The sequence below is a fragment of the Marmota flaviventris genome, chromosome 6, assembly GCF_047511675.1.
Source record: "Marmota flaviventris isolate mMarFla1 chromosome 6, mMarFla1.hap1, whole genome shotgun sequence".
NCBI classification, from domain to species: domain Eukaryota; kingdom Metazoa; phylum Chordata; class Mammalia; order Rodentia; family Sciuridae; genus Marmota; species Marmota flaviventris.
Window position 1 is genome coordinate 122,933,214 of NC_092503.1, and position 16,631 is coordinate 122,949,844.

The window sequence follows — 16,631 nt, forward strand, 5'->3', positions numbered from 1 at the left end:
GAAGCATATTTGGATCATATATAACTGATCCTGGGCCCACATATGAGGGGCTGACTAATGCTTGTGTTTATTCATTTATAGCTTCCATTGTCTTGGTTGTGTTTGTACCAAGTGAAGGGCAGGAGACAAGTACTAACATTTCTTAGCAATTTGAATAGACACAAGAAGGGGAAGAGTTGAGTCATTGACAAGCACACAGTGGAATATTGTGCCAAGTTCAAAAGAACCTGCTTTGGGCAGCACATGTTCATGTTGCCAGCAGCAACTTCATTTCAGAAAAACAACACTATTCATCACATTAAATTAATGTTAATTTTTAAATTGCCTTTCTACTGTTGTTCTATTAATTGCTACTTTGTTTTGGTTTCATAACTGCTTAAATGCTGAAGCATAAAGAGTTCATAGCTAGCTATGTTTGCACACATTTAAATTACAAAAATAACTTAAGCCCACAAAAACTGATTTCCTTTCCATTCATACATCAAATATCCTATGAAAATTATGAAAGCCTGTGTTTTTGTTTTTGAAAACTGTTAGAAGTTTTCATAATTTTTGAAAACTATTAGAAGCATATTTGGATCATATATAACTGATCCTGGGCCCACATGTGAGGGTGTGACTAATGCTTATGTTTATTCATTTATAGCTTCCATTGTCTTGGTTGTGTTTGCACCAAGTGAAGGCCAGGAGACAAGTACTAACATTTCTACCCCTCCCAATGCGGCTAACATAAACCTGGGTTTCAGGAGTCTCCAAGGAAAACCTGTAATGATGGATGGAATCCTTGTTAAAGATCCAAAGCCTTCCCCACCCTCAGGACCAAGTATAAGGACGTTAGAACCAGGGGTTTCTAGGCTATTGAGTGGAATTCACAGAGGGAGGAGGTCATAGGACAGACACCTGGGGGTGGGGGACAAGGAAAATTTACAAGATAGTATCAAGAATTGTGGCCAAAACCTCCATCTTTCAGTAATTTACCAAAATGATGAACACAAAGGGAAAGAGAATAAGTACCATTTATATGTTTTCTATGCCTTTTAGAAGACATGGTGTTATTACCTTGCCCACATACAGGCAAATCTACAGAAGGGTGATATTGTAGACATTACGGAAATGGGCACTGTTCTGAAAGAAATGCCCCAGAAATGTTACCACGGCAGAATGGGAAGAGTATATAATTTTGCCCAGCATGCTGTTGGCATTGTCATAAACAAGCAAGTTAAGGGCGAGATTCTTGCCAAGAGAATTAATGTGCATATTGAGCATAGTAAGGACTCCAAGAGCTATGATAGCTTCCTGAAAAGGGTGAAGGAAAATGATTTCAAAATTAGAAAGCCACTGGGCACGGTGGTGTACACCTGTAATCCCCAGGCTTGGGAGGCTGAGACAGGAGGATTGTGAGTTCAAAGCCAGCCTCAGCAAAAAGCAAGGCACTAAGAAATCAGTGAGACCCTATGCCCTTCTCTAAATAAAAGATAAAATAGGGCTGAGGATGTGGCTCAATGGTCCAGTGCCCCTGAGTTCAATCCCCGGTACCAAACATACACACACACACATACACAAAATAAATAAATAAATAAAGTAAAATAAAGGAAAGAAAGTCAACAAGAAAGCACCAGCCTGCACTGGAAGTAGTATTTTGTGAAGACCAATGGGAAGAAGCCTGAGCCACTGGAATATATTCCTTATGAATTAATGGCAAAATAAATATTTGAAAATTAAAAATAAAATACCCTCTGGACTCTTTTTTTAAAAAATCAAAAATTGAAGTGAGATTGTTTAAATTTTTTCCCAAATAAGCATACACAAATTTTTTAAAAGAAATGGCTTTAATCTAAGGAATAAAATAGAAAAAGAGCTGGAGACAAAGCTCAATGGCAGAGTGCTTGTCTAGCACACATGAGGCCCTAGGTTCAATCCCCAGCAACACAAAAAAACAAAATTACACTTGAATTGGGCACAGGTGGGGCACACCTATAATCCCAGAGTCTTGGAAGACTGAGGCAGGAGGATCACAAATTCAAAGCCAGTCTTAGCAATTTAGCAAGGCCCTAAGCAACTTATCGAGGCCCTGTCTCAATATAAAGAGGGCTGGGGATGTGGCCCAGTGGTTATTGTCCCTGGGTTCAATCCCTGATACCAAAAGGAAAAAAAAAAGACTTGGGGGGAATGTTCTCAGAATGCTTGCAGCTGTACGAATTACATCCACAACCATGTCCAGAGGCAGAAAGCCTTTCCCAGAAGTGTCCCTACAGATTTCCCACATATCACTATCCCAGAGCCCACTCCTCCACCCATAATGGAGGAAGAATGGAAGTGATAAGGCTGGCTTAGATCAATTATAGTCATATACGCCTTTAGGCTACAAAGGGACCTCCTTCCCTGAATGTAGAAGAGGACAGCACTGAAACAATAAATAAAATTTGTGAACACTTTGTAATAAGGAAATAGAGGATGGCTGTTTTGTGGGCTCTGAAAACATCTTCTGCAAAGAGCTTTCCTAAAACTGAACTGGTTATCTTTAAGGGACTTATCTACCATGCCAAGAAGGTTGGATTTTATCCAGCTGGCTGCGAGAAGTCTTTTTTTTTTTTTTAATTGTTGGGCATGGTGGTACACACCTGTAATCCCAATGATGCTGGAGGCTGACACAGGAGGATCACAGTATGAGGTCAGCCTTAGCAATTTAGCAAGGCCCTCATCAATTTAGCAGGACCCTATCTTAAAATTAAAAAATAAAAAGGGCTGGGGATGTGGCTCAGTGGTACAACGCCCTGGATTCAATGCCCAGTACCAATTTTTTTTTGGGGGGGAGGGGGCTTCCAGGGATTGAATTCAGGGGCACTTGACCACTCAGTGACATCCCAGCCCTGTTTTGCATTTTATTTAGAGACAGAGTCTCACCGAGTTGATTAGGGCCTTGCTAAATTGCTGAGGCTGGCTTTGAACTTTCGATCCTCCTGTCTCAGCCTCCCAAGCCACTAGGATTACAGGCATGCACTGCATCTGACCCCCTCAAAAAAAAATTTTAATAAAAAAAGAACTTTAAAAAAAATTAAAGCTAGTCAAGAGGCACATGTCTATGATCTCAACAACTGGGGAGACTGAGTCGGGAGGATCACAAATTCAAGGCCACCTTCAGTAACTTAGCAAGACCCTATCTCAAAATAAGAACAGTGGGGGCTGCCAATGTGGTTCAGTGGTAGAGAGATGTTGTTTGGCGTGGGTGAAGCCCTTGGTTTGATGCCCACTACTGCAAAAAACAAAACAAAATAAAACACACAAAAGAAAAAAGGCTGGGGGTCTGTGGATATAGCTCAGTTGGTAGAATGCTTGCCTTGCATGCACAAGGCCCTGGGTTCGATCCCCAGCATCCCAAAGAAAAAAGAAAGAAAGAAAAGAGAGAAAAAAGGTATGGTGGGTAATTTAGCTGTAAAGTGCCTCTGGATCCAACCCCTAGTATCAAAAAAGAAAAAAAGAAAAAGAAAAAGAATGGCGCCTAGGCATGCTCAGATAAATGATGATAGGAGGAAGGAAAGTGAGACTAGAGGCGGGGTGCCAAAAAGAAGGTTATTTGTTGTGTGCTTTTAATTCTAAATCATGCACATAGTAGAAAACCAGAACTAGCAGGTAGGTGATATGCTCTTTGGATCACAGCACCAGCAAAAGGTCCCACCTGGAGACTCTCCTCCATGAACTTCACAGCTATTCCTCATGGATAAAGCTGACTGAAGTACAAGATGAACCATCATCCCTGACTGGGGTCCAGAACCACCTAGTGGTGGAGGATGGAGCCTGTCCTGAAAGTTTAGAGGGTAAGGTTGGAGGGGCTGAGCATAGGTTAGTAAAAGGTGGCTCATGTGAGCGCTAAAATCTGCCACTGCACTCTCCCCCAACAGACATTGTGTCCAATCTAAGGCCCCAAAGTGACAGCCTAAGATACCTATTAGCTTGATTTTGTCCCTAAAGTATTCACCTGGGATAGGGGTAGTAGGGCCCAAGGGGCATCTCTTGCCTCTCACCCAGACTCCACAGAAACCACTGTCAAGGACTTCATAATAACCTGCCCTCACCTAAGGGTGATAGTGATATGCGGGCAAGATGCTCTGTGCCGCCCAAGCCCCATCACCACCACCCTCCTGTTCATCAATGAAACCATCCACCCCTACCCCACAACCATGTGATCACCAACTGAGAGTCAAAGCTCACATCATGCCTCTAAGCATTTAAACTTCCACTTGCGCCGAGTAGCAAGAGCAACCGTTACTGGAGCCGGAGCTGCCTATTAAGCTCGATCAAGATGACCACCTCCCAAAAGCATCGAGACTTCGTGGCAGAGCCTATGGGGGAAAAGCCAGTGGGGAGCCTGGCTGGGATTGGTGAAGTCCTGGGCAAGAAGCTTGAGGAAAGGGGCTTTGACAAGGCATATGTCGTCCTCGGTCAGTTTCTGGTGCTAAAGAAAGATGAAGACCTCTTCCGAGAATGGCTGAAGGACACATGTGGTGCCAATGCCAAGCAGTCCCGGGACTGCTTTGGGTGCCTTCGAGAATGGTGTGACACCTTCTTGTGATGTTCTCTGGGGAGCCCTCAATCCCTAGCCCCATTATCAAGTCTCCAGAGTTTGCAGCTGAGTGGGGGCTCCTTGTCCTCTACAAAGGAAAAGATTGCTGTTGTTGTACTCCAGGGTCTTTGGGAGTTCTCTCCCCTCACCATTTCAATCTTTTTTGGAATTTTTGCTCTTGCATGCAACTCCCTTTTTCTTTCCCCTGCCAGTTCCATGGAAATCATTAACTAGCTTTTCTGATTGGATTCCTGGCCCCTTCCCTCACCCCCACCTTCACCTCTGGTCTGTTTGATGCCATTTGGCACCTTTTTTGGCATAACAGTCACTGTCCTTGTAAAGTTTTTTAGATCAATAAAGACAGTGGCCTTCAAAAAATAAAAAAATAAACTTCCACTTGCAAAGTCACCTGTTCACTTGCCCACAGCCCACATCATGGCCACGTGCAGTCCATGAGCCACTTTCTGGAGGCACTCCTTCAGGTCAGCCATGTGCTCCATGAAAACCAGCACTGAGGACTGGGCAGTTGGAGGTAGGAGATGGGGGAGGACATTGGTCTTCAGCCATCTATCCTCCCACAATGGCATCAGCCTCTTAAATTATTAAACTGACTTTATAACATCAATTCCAGAATATTCTACTTGTAAATAGAGTCAAATCATTCAAATTGGGAAGGTATCTCTCACATGATCCCATTCAGTAGCATGGTCTCTTCATATTTTTGAGGTCTGTGTTTTCAGATGGATAGACACATAACAGAGGGAGGGACTAAAGTTCCTGTGTTCCAAGTTACAGAACTGTCGGACTGAGCTGGAGCCTCAGCTGGGTGTCTCTGGGCAATGACTCCCCATCTTCAGCTCCTGGGGTCTGTAACTCTGGGCTATAGAGCAGGGTGGAGATGCAAGGTGGGGACTGGGGGTAAGATGAGAAGCAGGTGGGGCTCAGCTGGACTGTTGGTTCATAGGATGTCCATGAGATCCTTCCCTTACTGTAGGGTCACAAAGGCCAAAACACATCTCCTGTAGGTGCCATTAGGGAGTTGGGGAGACTTCACACACACACACACACACACACACACACACGAAACTCCAAGGAAGGTTGGTTCTCAAGGTTTTCAACATCAAAATCCAAACAGTGCAGTGTCTGGTGAAGAACCAGTCGCTCCCTGCCATACCCCACCCTGCCAGGCCCTTGGGCTTCTCTGGACCCTGAGAGAATATCCCTCCTAGACCTCCCTTAGCACTCCTTCTTCAACCTTCTACCTTCCCCTTCCCCTTGGTGAAGCCTCCCTTGAAGAACCTTCCCCCAGAGTTTCCCATTTCCTCAACATCCCGGCACTGAGCTCCCTTCACCTGCTGCTCCCCCAGAATCAGCAAATCCCTGGCCTCTTTTTGTATTTGTGAAGTCATCATAGTTATGCCTGGCTGGTCTCCACCACCCATTTTTCTGCTGCTGGGAATTGCTGGGAGTTTGGAAACCATAGTGTAGGTTGGAGAATAAAGAGCTGACCTGGAGACTTCGTCAAGTGTTTTTGTTTGCTTGTCACTGAGTGTTGAAACAAATTCTCGGACACCTTCAGCTTTGCAAGAGTTAATCTGCACTAGGCCCCAGCAGCCCAGCAGCAGGGGGTAGAGACATTTGCCTCCCCACAGTGAGGCTGGCTGTCAGGGTCTATTTGTTTGAGAGTTGACAGGCTTTACACAAAAAACTCACCCAAGCACAAGCAGCATCCAGGCATAATGAACTTGACCCAGTAACAAAGTCTTGAACATTAAACCTTAAGTGCTTTTTTAATTTGGGTGTGTGTTGTTTTTGGTCTTGCACAAGACCATAAACTTTGTGAGTGCAGAGACCATGATTATCTTGTACACCATGTGGCTAGCATGGAAGAGGAATTTGGGAAGCATTTGTTGAATAAAAAAGTAAGTGTGCCTTGCTTGTCACCATGTCTAGTCTTGTCCTGCCTCTGTGCTAACCTAAGAGAAAGCTGAATGTCCACATGGAAGCTCCACAAGACCCTGAGCACAGAGCCAGTGCTTGGGCAGCCCTTTAATGAAGTAGAAAACTGAAGAGAGGGAAAGGTTTTCCCCACTGGGCAGATATTCCCCTCCCAGCGCAGATTTAGAACCTGCACTTGAGTTACATGGGGGTGATGCTCAGCAGGAGCTGGTTGCAGTGTGTCTGGATGACTGAGTTTATGAACACATGGGGGGCTTCCCCTAGATCCCCAGAAATACATAAGCAAAGAAGGGCATTTTGCAGGTGTTGAGAAAAGACCCTGAAATTTCTGTTCTTACCTTAAGGTGGTCCCATCACTATAGGTGAGTGAGACCCAAGAATACCCAGGTTACGATTTTGTAATCCAATCTTGAATCTGTACCCCTGACTAATTATTACCACTAGAATGAGAGCACTGATCTGTTGGAGGTGGGTGGGGTGATGTTAGTGGAGTCCTGCTACATGTAGTCTTGGGTTGGAAGTTCAAACAGAAAGAGAATGTGAAGCTAGTTTAGAGCTTCAGGGGATGCTAATTCCTCTGAAGTGCCCTGGAAGATAGAGGGCAGGGGAGTAAGATTAGTATCTGGGAATCAAACAGTGGCTCTTACTTAAGATGAGCTCCTCAAGTTTAAATATCTTCCTAAATAGAAGAGAGGGGGGATAATGAAGGAAGAAGCCAGAATCCTCAGGTAGTAAAACACCTGTACATAGGGACTGGGGATATAGCTCAGTGGTAGAGTGTATGTTCAGTATGCATGAGGCCAGGAAGGAAGGGAGGAAGGGAAAGAGAGATGAGACACACACAGAGAGAAGGGACCCATCGACACGAGTAGGAAAAGGAAAGCTCTCCAGCCTCTTGAGAAAATCAAAGACAAGTATTTCCCTTATCTCAAGTCTGGGGCAAAGGCCTTCAGTAGTACCCCCCAGAGAGTTTAATATGCATTCCCTGCATTTGGAGGACAGGGTGAGCTGGTGGCTGACTTGTATCTATAAGTGCAAAAAAAATAAAAACAAGATGCTAGCTATCCTCCCCTGATGGTAGAACAAGGGAAGTCGCTGGGTTGAGGTGCTGCCAGCCTTCCCAGAGTTCCCTGGGTTCCTGGACCAGATGTGGGACCAGTATAAGAGATCTGGCACAGGATTATGTTAGATCCAGTAAAAAAATGTCACCTGTGGGGCTGGAGTTGTGGCTCAGTGGTAGAGCACTTGGCCTGGAATGTGTGAAGCTAATTTTTTAAAAAATTAGCCCTTTAAGAAAAAAAAAAAAGTGTCACCTGAAGGGTCTTTGAAGAGCAGTGAATTGCCAGATTCTTAGAAGCTGCAAAAAAGACATATGATTGACTAGCCTGAGAAAAGACATTTGCTTACATCAAGAAACCAAATGAGAACTGCTAGCAAATAAGAAAAAGAAGGAAGGAAGGAAGGAAGGAAGGATCCCAGAAGTTGTCTTATAAAAGGAAAAATCAGCTTTGCCTGCCAACCCAGGGAGTGCTGATGCCCCCTCACAAGAGCTCTACCCAGAGAAGTCTTCTCCAGGCCCTTCCCTCTCACCAATCCATCACTGAAGAGGCCAAGATAGGGGAGGAAGGATAGAAGCACATACAAAAAATAAGCCTGTATAGGTGGTACTGGTTCAGCTGCTGGGGGCAGAGAGCTGTATGTTAATTTTGCATGTGTGCATGTGTGTGTACACCAGGGATTGAATCCAGAGCACTTAACCACTGAGCCACATCCCTGTCCCTTTTTAAGTTTTGAGACAGGGTCCCGCTAAGTTGCAAAGGCTGGCTTTGAACTTGTGTTCCTCCTGCCTCAGCCCCACCCCCACCCCAGCCACTGGGATTACAAGTGTGCTCCACCGCACTCAGCTGGAAAACTGTATGTTACATAAAAGTAAAAATTATTTCTCACATCATAGTTTCAGCAGAAGGAGTCCTGCTCTGCATATAGTGACTCCATGGTTTTGGGGACCCCAGTTCCTTCTATCTTCCCTAGAATCCTGTCATTCCTTTTTTATACTTGAAAGGTTGACATCAATTTTCCACATCAGCTGGGTACCTAGCCTACCTGTGGATGAGGACAAAGGGAAGGTAGCATCACCCAAGCCATTTGAGGGTAGAACAAAGGTTGCTCTTATCAATTTGACTTCAACTCTGTTGGTCAAAAGTGATGCAACCGTGTCTAGCTGCAAAGGATGCTGGTAAAGGTAGTCTTCATTCATGGTGGCCAAGAATCCAGTGAAAAGTCAAGAGTTCTATTAGTAAGAAAAAAGAGGAGAATGGGTACTGAGGAACAAAAGCAGTTTCTGCAACAAAGCACGAAGTGGGAAGAGAGAACTCACCACACATCTCGGTTCCCTCTGAGGGCAGCTGGTCTGTAAATTGAGCAAAGAAAGGGGAAAACTTCATATTTAAATAAAGTTTGAAGTTTTTACCATTACTATGACATGGAACATTTAATTATAGAAATATGTGTGCAACTATAGTGACCATATTACTTACAAATGACCAAAAATGTCAAGAGACCTGCTCTAAATTTGATCTACAAACAGGAGAAGAAATTCTACAAAATGGGTTCAAAGGGATAGAGAGAAATGAAAATAAACTTTCCTCCTGATTCTGCCCTGCCTTGATTATGTTAGACTAAGCTGTGATAATAAAAGACCTTAATACTTCAATCTACAGTCTCAGTCTCCTTAGGACACTACACACAAAAGGTGATTTGTACCAGGTACCCTGGAGTGCACCTATAATCCCAGCAATATGGAAGGCTGAGTAGGAAGATCGAAATTTCAAGGCAAGTTTGGGCAACTTAGCAAGACCCTGTCTCAAAATTTAAAAAATTAAAATGGCTAGGAATGTAGCTCAGGAGTGTAGTCTCCCTGGGTTTGAGCCCTAGTAACATACAAACACACACACACACACACACACACACAAATGGTTTCCTTAGCTAGCGTGCTTATGGTTGTCAGTCCTCAGACCTGTTGCTTCATGTTGAAGATTATACTTATTACCTGGACCTGAAGCAACAGGCACATACCTCTGGAATAACATATTCAGGCTTTCCACCACTCTGCCCCTTGGCTATTATTTTAAAACAAAGAAAACATATTTTTGAGGTGCAATTGACATATAATAAACTGTTCAGATTTAAAGAGTACACTTTGATAAATTTTGAAATATGTATATGCCTCTAAAATCATCATCACAGTCAGGTACTGAATATATCCATCAAACCCTTGCCCAAAGTTTTCTCATGCCCTTTGAAATTCCTTCTCTCCTGCTACTTCTATCTCCATTCCCAAGCAACTTTCTATCTCAATAGACTAGTTTGCATTTTCTAGAGTTTCATATAAATGAAATTGTACAGTGAGTACTCTTTTTTGCCCTGGCTTCTTTCACTCTGGCTAACAACTTTTAAGAGACACTATTCTAAGAAAAGACCGTTCCACTCAGAGAATCTTGCCAAGAGTTCATGTTGCTTACCTATGCAGAAATTGGGTGTCATGAATTCTTGTTAGGCTATACAGTTTTTCTACACTGATGCCAAGACTACTTTCTGGTTAATGGATTTCTCTTCATCAGAATAAGAATAACTTGCACTGTTAATTTTTTGCCAAAAAATATAAATTTGAATGTCAACCCTCTTCCCTTCCCCCACTGATTGTTATCAAAAACTCAGTTAAAGTTGGGCACCATGGTGCACATCTATAATCCCAGAGACTTGGGAGGCTGAAACAGGGGGATCACAAGTTCATAGCCAGCCTCTGCAATTTAGCAAGGCCCTAAGCAACTTATCAAGACCCTGTCTCAAAAAAAAAAAAAAAAAAAAAAAACCCACTGGGGATGTGGTTCAGTGGTTAATCACCTATGTGTTCAATCTCTGGTACCAACAAACAACAGCAACAAAAAAACTCAGTTAAGGGAAATAAAGTGCACAGAGGATTCTTTGAAGAATATGTAGTCAGTCCTTCCAAATTTGTGGATTAAGCAATTGCAGACATTTGCCACAATGTGAATTTAGATTGTACTATTTTAAACCTTTATAGAATCTCTTTAATGAATTATGCTTTGGCACTGTGCTCTCAGCTTACTGGGACTTGGTTGTAATGCTGAAGAATTTATGGATGAGATGGTATAATGTCTGAAATTGGTTTCAAAATATCTCCAGTAGCCAAGTGTAGTGGCACATACTTCTAATCTCAGTAAGTAGGGAATGCTGAGGCAAGAGGATTGCAAGTTCAAGTACAGCCTCAGCAACTTAATGAGACCTTGTCCCTGGGTTCAATCCCAGTACAAAAGCAAAAAAAAAAAACCCTCCAGAAAAAAAAATGGTAGGGGTAGATTAAGTGAGTATGACCAAGTTAGAGCAGACATTAAAATTAAAGCTTTATGATGGATACAGAAAGATTCATTATTCTTTCCTCAGGGCTTTTGTTTACGTTTGAAAATTACCCATCATAGCAGAATTCTTTTAAACAGAAGAGATTCCTCATTGTCTTTCTCATAGGGATCCTGTTTAATACATTGCTTACTCATTATTTTTCAAATCAGTAAGCTTTAGATGAGAAATTAAAGGTAATTTAAGGCTCAAATAAAATAATACTTACCTTAATCCTGCATAATACAGAGTAAGCTCTCAATAAGCAGTGGCTTTTTTTTTTTTTTTTTTGGTCTAATGATTTCATCAGAGTTGATTAGTGGGTATTAGTGGCCAAACCTACTTATAACTTGGAGGTTTTCTTTGATATTGGACATAGAGAAAAAATGTTTTTCTTCTGGAAGATTAGTTATAAGAGGTTTCTAGAAATATAATAAACTTAGGGAAAAAAACATTTTTTTTTTGTACCAGGGATTAAATTCAGGGACGTTTAACAAGCCACATCCCCAGCCTTTTTTTTTTTTTTTTTTTGCAGCAGTGTCTTGCTAAGTTGCTGAGTCTGGCTTTGAACTTGCAATCTTCCTACCTTAGCCTCAGAGTGGTTGACTAAGGAAATTTCTGAAAGAACCTTTTAAGATTTCCAGTAGCAATCCAGAAGGTAAAATTTTTATAATTTTTCAATGAGGAATTTACTTAATATCCTCTTTTAACTAAATCCCCTTAATTGTCAAAGAGCAGCATTCCACAGGATCCAAGTACCGTCTGGGTTGCATTAGATCATCAAGGTCACAGATGGCTGGTTAACATTCACCAGGCTGGTAGATAAAATCAGCCTCCAATCTCCTATTTTAACTGAACAAATATCTTTTTGTATTTCAAAAATGTTGACAAATGTTTCTTATAACCAATATTCATGATCTCGAGTTACAAGGGCATGCTTTGAGCGTGACTACAGAAAAATTATTAAAGTGAGGTGTTTGTAAGAAGCTCTTATCAAAAGGAATAAGAAGGGCTGAGCACCAGAGCCCCTTGGGGTAACATGGGCAAGTGACATTCTTCCTGAACCTCTCCCCTGAAGGATAAGGCAGAGCAATGGGAAAGCACCCCTGGAGACCCTCAGGCAGATCTCTGAATATCCTGCTCCCCAGGGTCCCACCTGCACAGTGCTGCAGAGGGCCTTGCCTTTGGTACCACTTTCCAATGCCGGAAGCAGTCACTGCACCCTGAGGACATGCTCATGACCCAAACTCTTCACTAAGACCGGCACCCACCCCCTCGCTCCTCTCTCACAGATGGAACTTGTCCAGACCCTGATTGAATAACTTCAAGGGGGCATTAACTGTGACTCTCTTTCTCCCTTCTCTTCCTCTTCATTCTCTACATTCCAGGGAGGGAGTTATCTCAATATCCAGCTGCTCCTGAACAGTGAACAGCATTCCTTACAAGCCACGCATGTAAGGGAGAAGGAGAAGGAGATCTGAGGCCAATAGAGTAAGGGGCTCACTTGGGAGGGCAGCAAGGAAAGTGGCTAGATAGGAAAGTAACCCACCTGGGCCCAGTCTGAGGCACCAGAAAAACCAACCTTCCCTAAAGCAGGGCTCAAAGGCTCTCCTGCTCTCCTGCAGTTTTTTCTTCTCAAAATATTCCTCCTCCCTTTGTTTGGTGGCACATGCCTATAGTCCCAGCTACTCAAGAGGCGGAGGGAGGAATACTGAGCCCAGGAGTTCAAGATCAGACTGGACAACATAGCAAGAATCTGTCTCTCAAAAAAAAAAAAAAAAAATAGCACAATGCAGAAGGGTTAGGGTTAGGGTTAGGGTTAGGAATAGGCTCAGTGGTAGGATGCTTGCCTAGCATGCACAGGGCATCACCAACGTGACTAAGGAAAGAAAATGTTCTCAGAACCCACCATAGTGGGCCTCTGGTAGAGAGCTGAGGTCTCCTCTTCCTGCCTCCATGTGCCCCCTCCATGGACTCCTGACCAGCTCCCTAAGCCCAGTGGATGAGGCACCTTAACAACCACATGTGAGTGATTTGGGGTTCAAAGACTCCAAATTTGTCCCTCATCATACTTCAATATGATTGATTTTCTTTTATTCCTGTAGATTTTATCTCACATAGTCATGTCACTTAATAACAGGGACATTCAGAGAACTGTGTCATTAGGCAATTTCACCACTTTGTAAGCATTATAGAGGGTATTTCACAAACCTAGTCAGTATAGGCCAATCACTTGACATGGCCTCTGGAAGCCATCAAGAGATGCGGCAAACAGGAGACATATGAGGCTTCTGGTGCTGTAAGTAGGAGTGCATTTTAAAATAATGGCAAAAGATGAACCCAACTATAAAACCCTAATAAAATAAAATAATGGTAAAAAGTATAATAAATAAATACAACAATAACATAGTCATTTATTATCAAGTATTATGTGCTGTTTATAATTGTATGTGCAGTAGGTTTCTTCACACCAGCATCACCACGAACAGGTGAGTAATGCATTGTGCTGGGAGTGTAGGCTACAGCGTCACTAGGCCACCAAGCAAGAGGAACTTTTCAGCTTCATTATCATCTTGGGAAACAACATTGTATTCAGCCCATTGTTCTTCTAACATCATTATGGAGCTCACTCATGACTGTACACGTAAAACATTATTCTAGGGAGTTCAGAGGTTATACATGTTGCCAAGGAGCTTGTCTTGCTTTGGGTTCCTTCTGAAGCAGATCAGAAGACAGGGATTTTTAAGTCAAGAAGGTAATTTGAGAGGGAATCTCAGGTACTGTTGATGGATGCGTGAGATAGAGGCAGAGAAAGGGCAGAAGCCCACACAAGTGCATGAATGAGCCCCTGTTGGCAGCAAGGGGTTCCAACCCACTGGGGCCCCTCCAACAAATGGCATAGAGATGCATCAGAATCATCCTGCCCACATGGAAGCTGGGGTATTTATGTGACAAATCCATCTGATTGAGGGCCACCCCAAAGAATGGATTCCTCAGTAGTCTTAGCCTGCTCTCCCAGGGGTGGAGGAAGCCCTCTAGCAGTTTTAGGAGCTTGCAGGAGGAGTGATATGAATGACAAATGTCCCGAGAACTTGAGGAGGCCAGTGTTGGGCTGGCCGGGAGGCATAAGTCTAGAATGCTAAGAATGTCTCAAAACTGCCTTTCTTGGGCTGGGATGTAGCTCAGTGATACACGGCACTTGCCTGGCATGTGCAAGACTCTGGGTTCAATTTCCAGCACTGTAAAAACAAAAACAAACAAAACTAAACCCAGAAACCAAAAAATTGCTGTTTCTTAGTATTGACTTTACTCAGCTCCCTCTGATGCTCTGCCGTCTGCCTCCCTTCCAGTGTCTCCAGTGGATTCCCACTTCAACTCTCAGGAATGATGTGACTCTTCCCTATTCCCTCTCCACCTCAGGCTTTCCCACCTTAACCTGGCTGCTCCTGGCCTCTGCCCTCAGCTCTCCTGACAGCTGCTTAAGGGAGACCCTGACACCCTTAACAACCCAACCTATATAGTATAGGGGCAAGAACATAAACTCATTAAGAGTGAGGATGAATGGTGGATTAAAACAGACCCTCTTTGAAATTAAAAGAATAAAATATAATAAAAAGAATAAAAACTTCTGCAGAGGATAGAGACACCAAGGAAGCAGAGACTGGCCTATTGTCTGGCTAACTGAATCTACATGTCTATTTTCTGTCTTTTGTTCCACTGGGGCCTCCCATTCTCTTCTCTTTTCTCTCCTCTCTTTCCTCTTCCCTCCCTCCCTGCCCCCCTTTTTTAATTAGGGATGGAACCCCAGGGTGTTTTGCCCCTGAGTTACTTCCCCAGACCTTTTTATTTTTCATTTTGGGGCAGGATCTCACTAAATTGCTGAGGCTGGCCTCAAATTTGCACTCTTCCTGCCTCAGCCTCCCAAATCTCTGGGGTTACCAGGATGCGCCACTGCACTCCAGTCCTCCTCTTCTAAGAACTTAGCATGCCCAGGAGTCCCCCAGAGATGGAGATTTGAGACAGAACGTTCTCATCCAGCTTCCTCAAAGCTGGCTTTCAATAAATCTCTTTCCTTGCCAGCTTGTCTCCAGAGTTTTTAGTGGAGCAATGAGCAGTAAAGCCTGTCCCCCACAGTATAAGAGTTTTGAGGAGCCAGGAGCAAGGACCCTGCGCTTGAATAACATGGCTCAAGCCAGCAGCAATCTCTAGAGGAAAGGTTTTTTTTTTTTTTTCTTTCAGCAAAAAAAAAATCCCAGCAGCTGCCCAGAGACATTTTAAATCCCAAGGAATTTTCCCTTCCTTCCTGCTGCAGCCTCAACTACCTAAAAATGCTTTGTTAGCAAAGGAACGGAGGAGTCCCCTGGTGGATGTCACATAAGGATACACCCTGAGAATTTTATCTCTGAGGTTTTGGACCTTGAGTGGACCATTTTGTGGTACCAGTTAATATGAAGTAAGAAGCTCCCTCTGCCACTTGGGATTTAAATAATCCATTTGGTTTCAGGCTACCAATCAATGAGGGCATTCAAAGGGTAAAAAATCCCAACAATTGTGATGGTTTGTTTGGAAACTCGTTTTGGGTTTGGGTTCAGTTGGAAAGAAAACATTATAACATGTCCTATATATCTAAAAGTGCACACTGATTTAATACAACAGTTTTATATGTTTGTATATCTGACAGTTGGATTAAAAGGCTAAATTCTGATTACTATAACAACGGATTTATCTTCGTAAGATAGGGAATTACAATTCCCAAGCATGACTTCAGCCATCAGATGAGCTTCTATAAAAAATATGAACAAAATTTATCTGTGATTACTTTGTTTTGAGCTCATAGACTTTCCTTCTGATGAATTCACTTTTTGATTTTGCACAATTAAATTATATACTTTTGTTTTGTTTTGTCTTCTTTAAAGTTTTTGAGTCTCTCTTAAAAAAAAAAAAAAGTGTTCAAGGTTTGCTAGCCTGAGTCTCTGTGACATAAATGTTCTATCTGGCCTCAACTGAAGCAAATTTAAGATTTACAGACTGCTTAAAGCTATGTCAGATAACAGTATGGCTTTTATTTTTATTTTTAATTTTTATTTATTTATTTTTATTTTTTGGTATTGTGTATTGAACCCACTGAGCTACATCCCCAGCCCTTTTTTATTTGGGGGCAAGGTCTCCCTAAGTTGTTTTTGAACTTGCTAAATTGCTGAGGCTAGCTTTTGAACTTGTGATCCTCCTGCCTCAGCCCACCTTCCACCCCCGAGTCGCTTGGATTGCAGGCATGTGCCATGGCTCCTGGCATCATACAGTATGGCTGTTGGGTGGGGGGTACTGGAGATTGAACTCAGGGGCACTCGACCACTGAGCCACATCCCCAGCCCTATTTTGTACTTTATTAGAGACAGGGTCTCACTGAGTTGCTTAGTGCCTCACCATTGCTGAGGCTAGCTTTGAACTCATGATCCTCCTGTTAATCAGCCTCTCAAACTGCTGGGATTATAGGCATGTACTGTGCCTGGCTTACAGTATGGCTTTTAATTATTTATTTATTTAAAAAATATTTTTAGTAGTAGATGAACACAATACCTGTATTTATGTATTTATTTTTATGTGGTGCTGAGGATTGACCCAGTGCTTCATACATGCTAGGCAAACACTCTTCCACTGAGCTATACCCCCAGCCCACAGTATGGCTTTTAAAACT

General features: G+C 42.9%; 1 pseudogene; it reads left to right on the forward strand.

The window, feature by feature from the left end:
• Positions 1-4,247: 4,247 nt before the first annotated feature.
• LOC114081599 (barrier-to-autointegration factor pseudogene) lies at positions 4,248-4,941 on the forward strand (annotated as a pseudogene).
• The last annotated feature ends 11,690 nt before the right edge of the window (positions 4,942-16,631 follow it).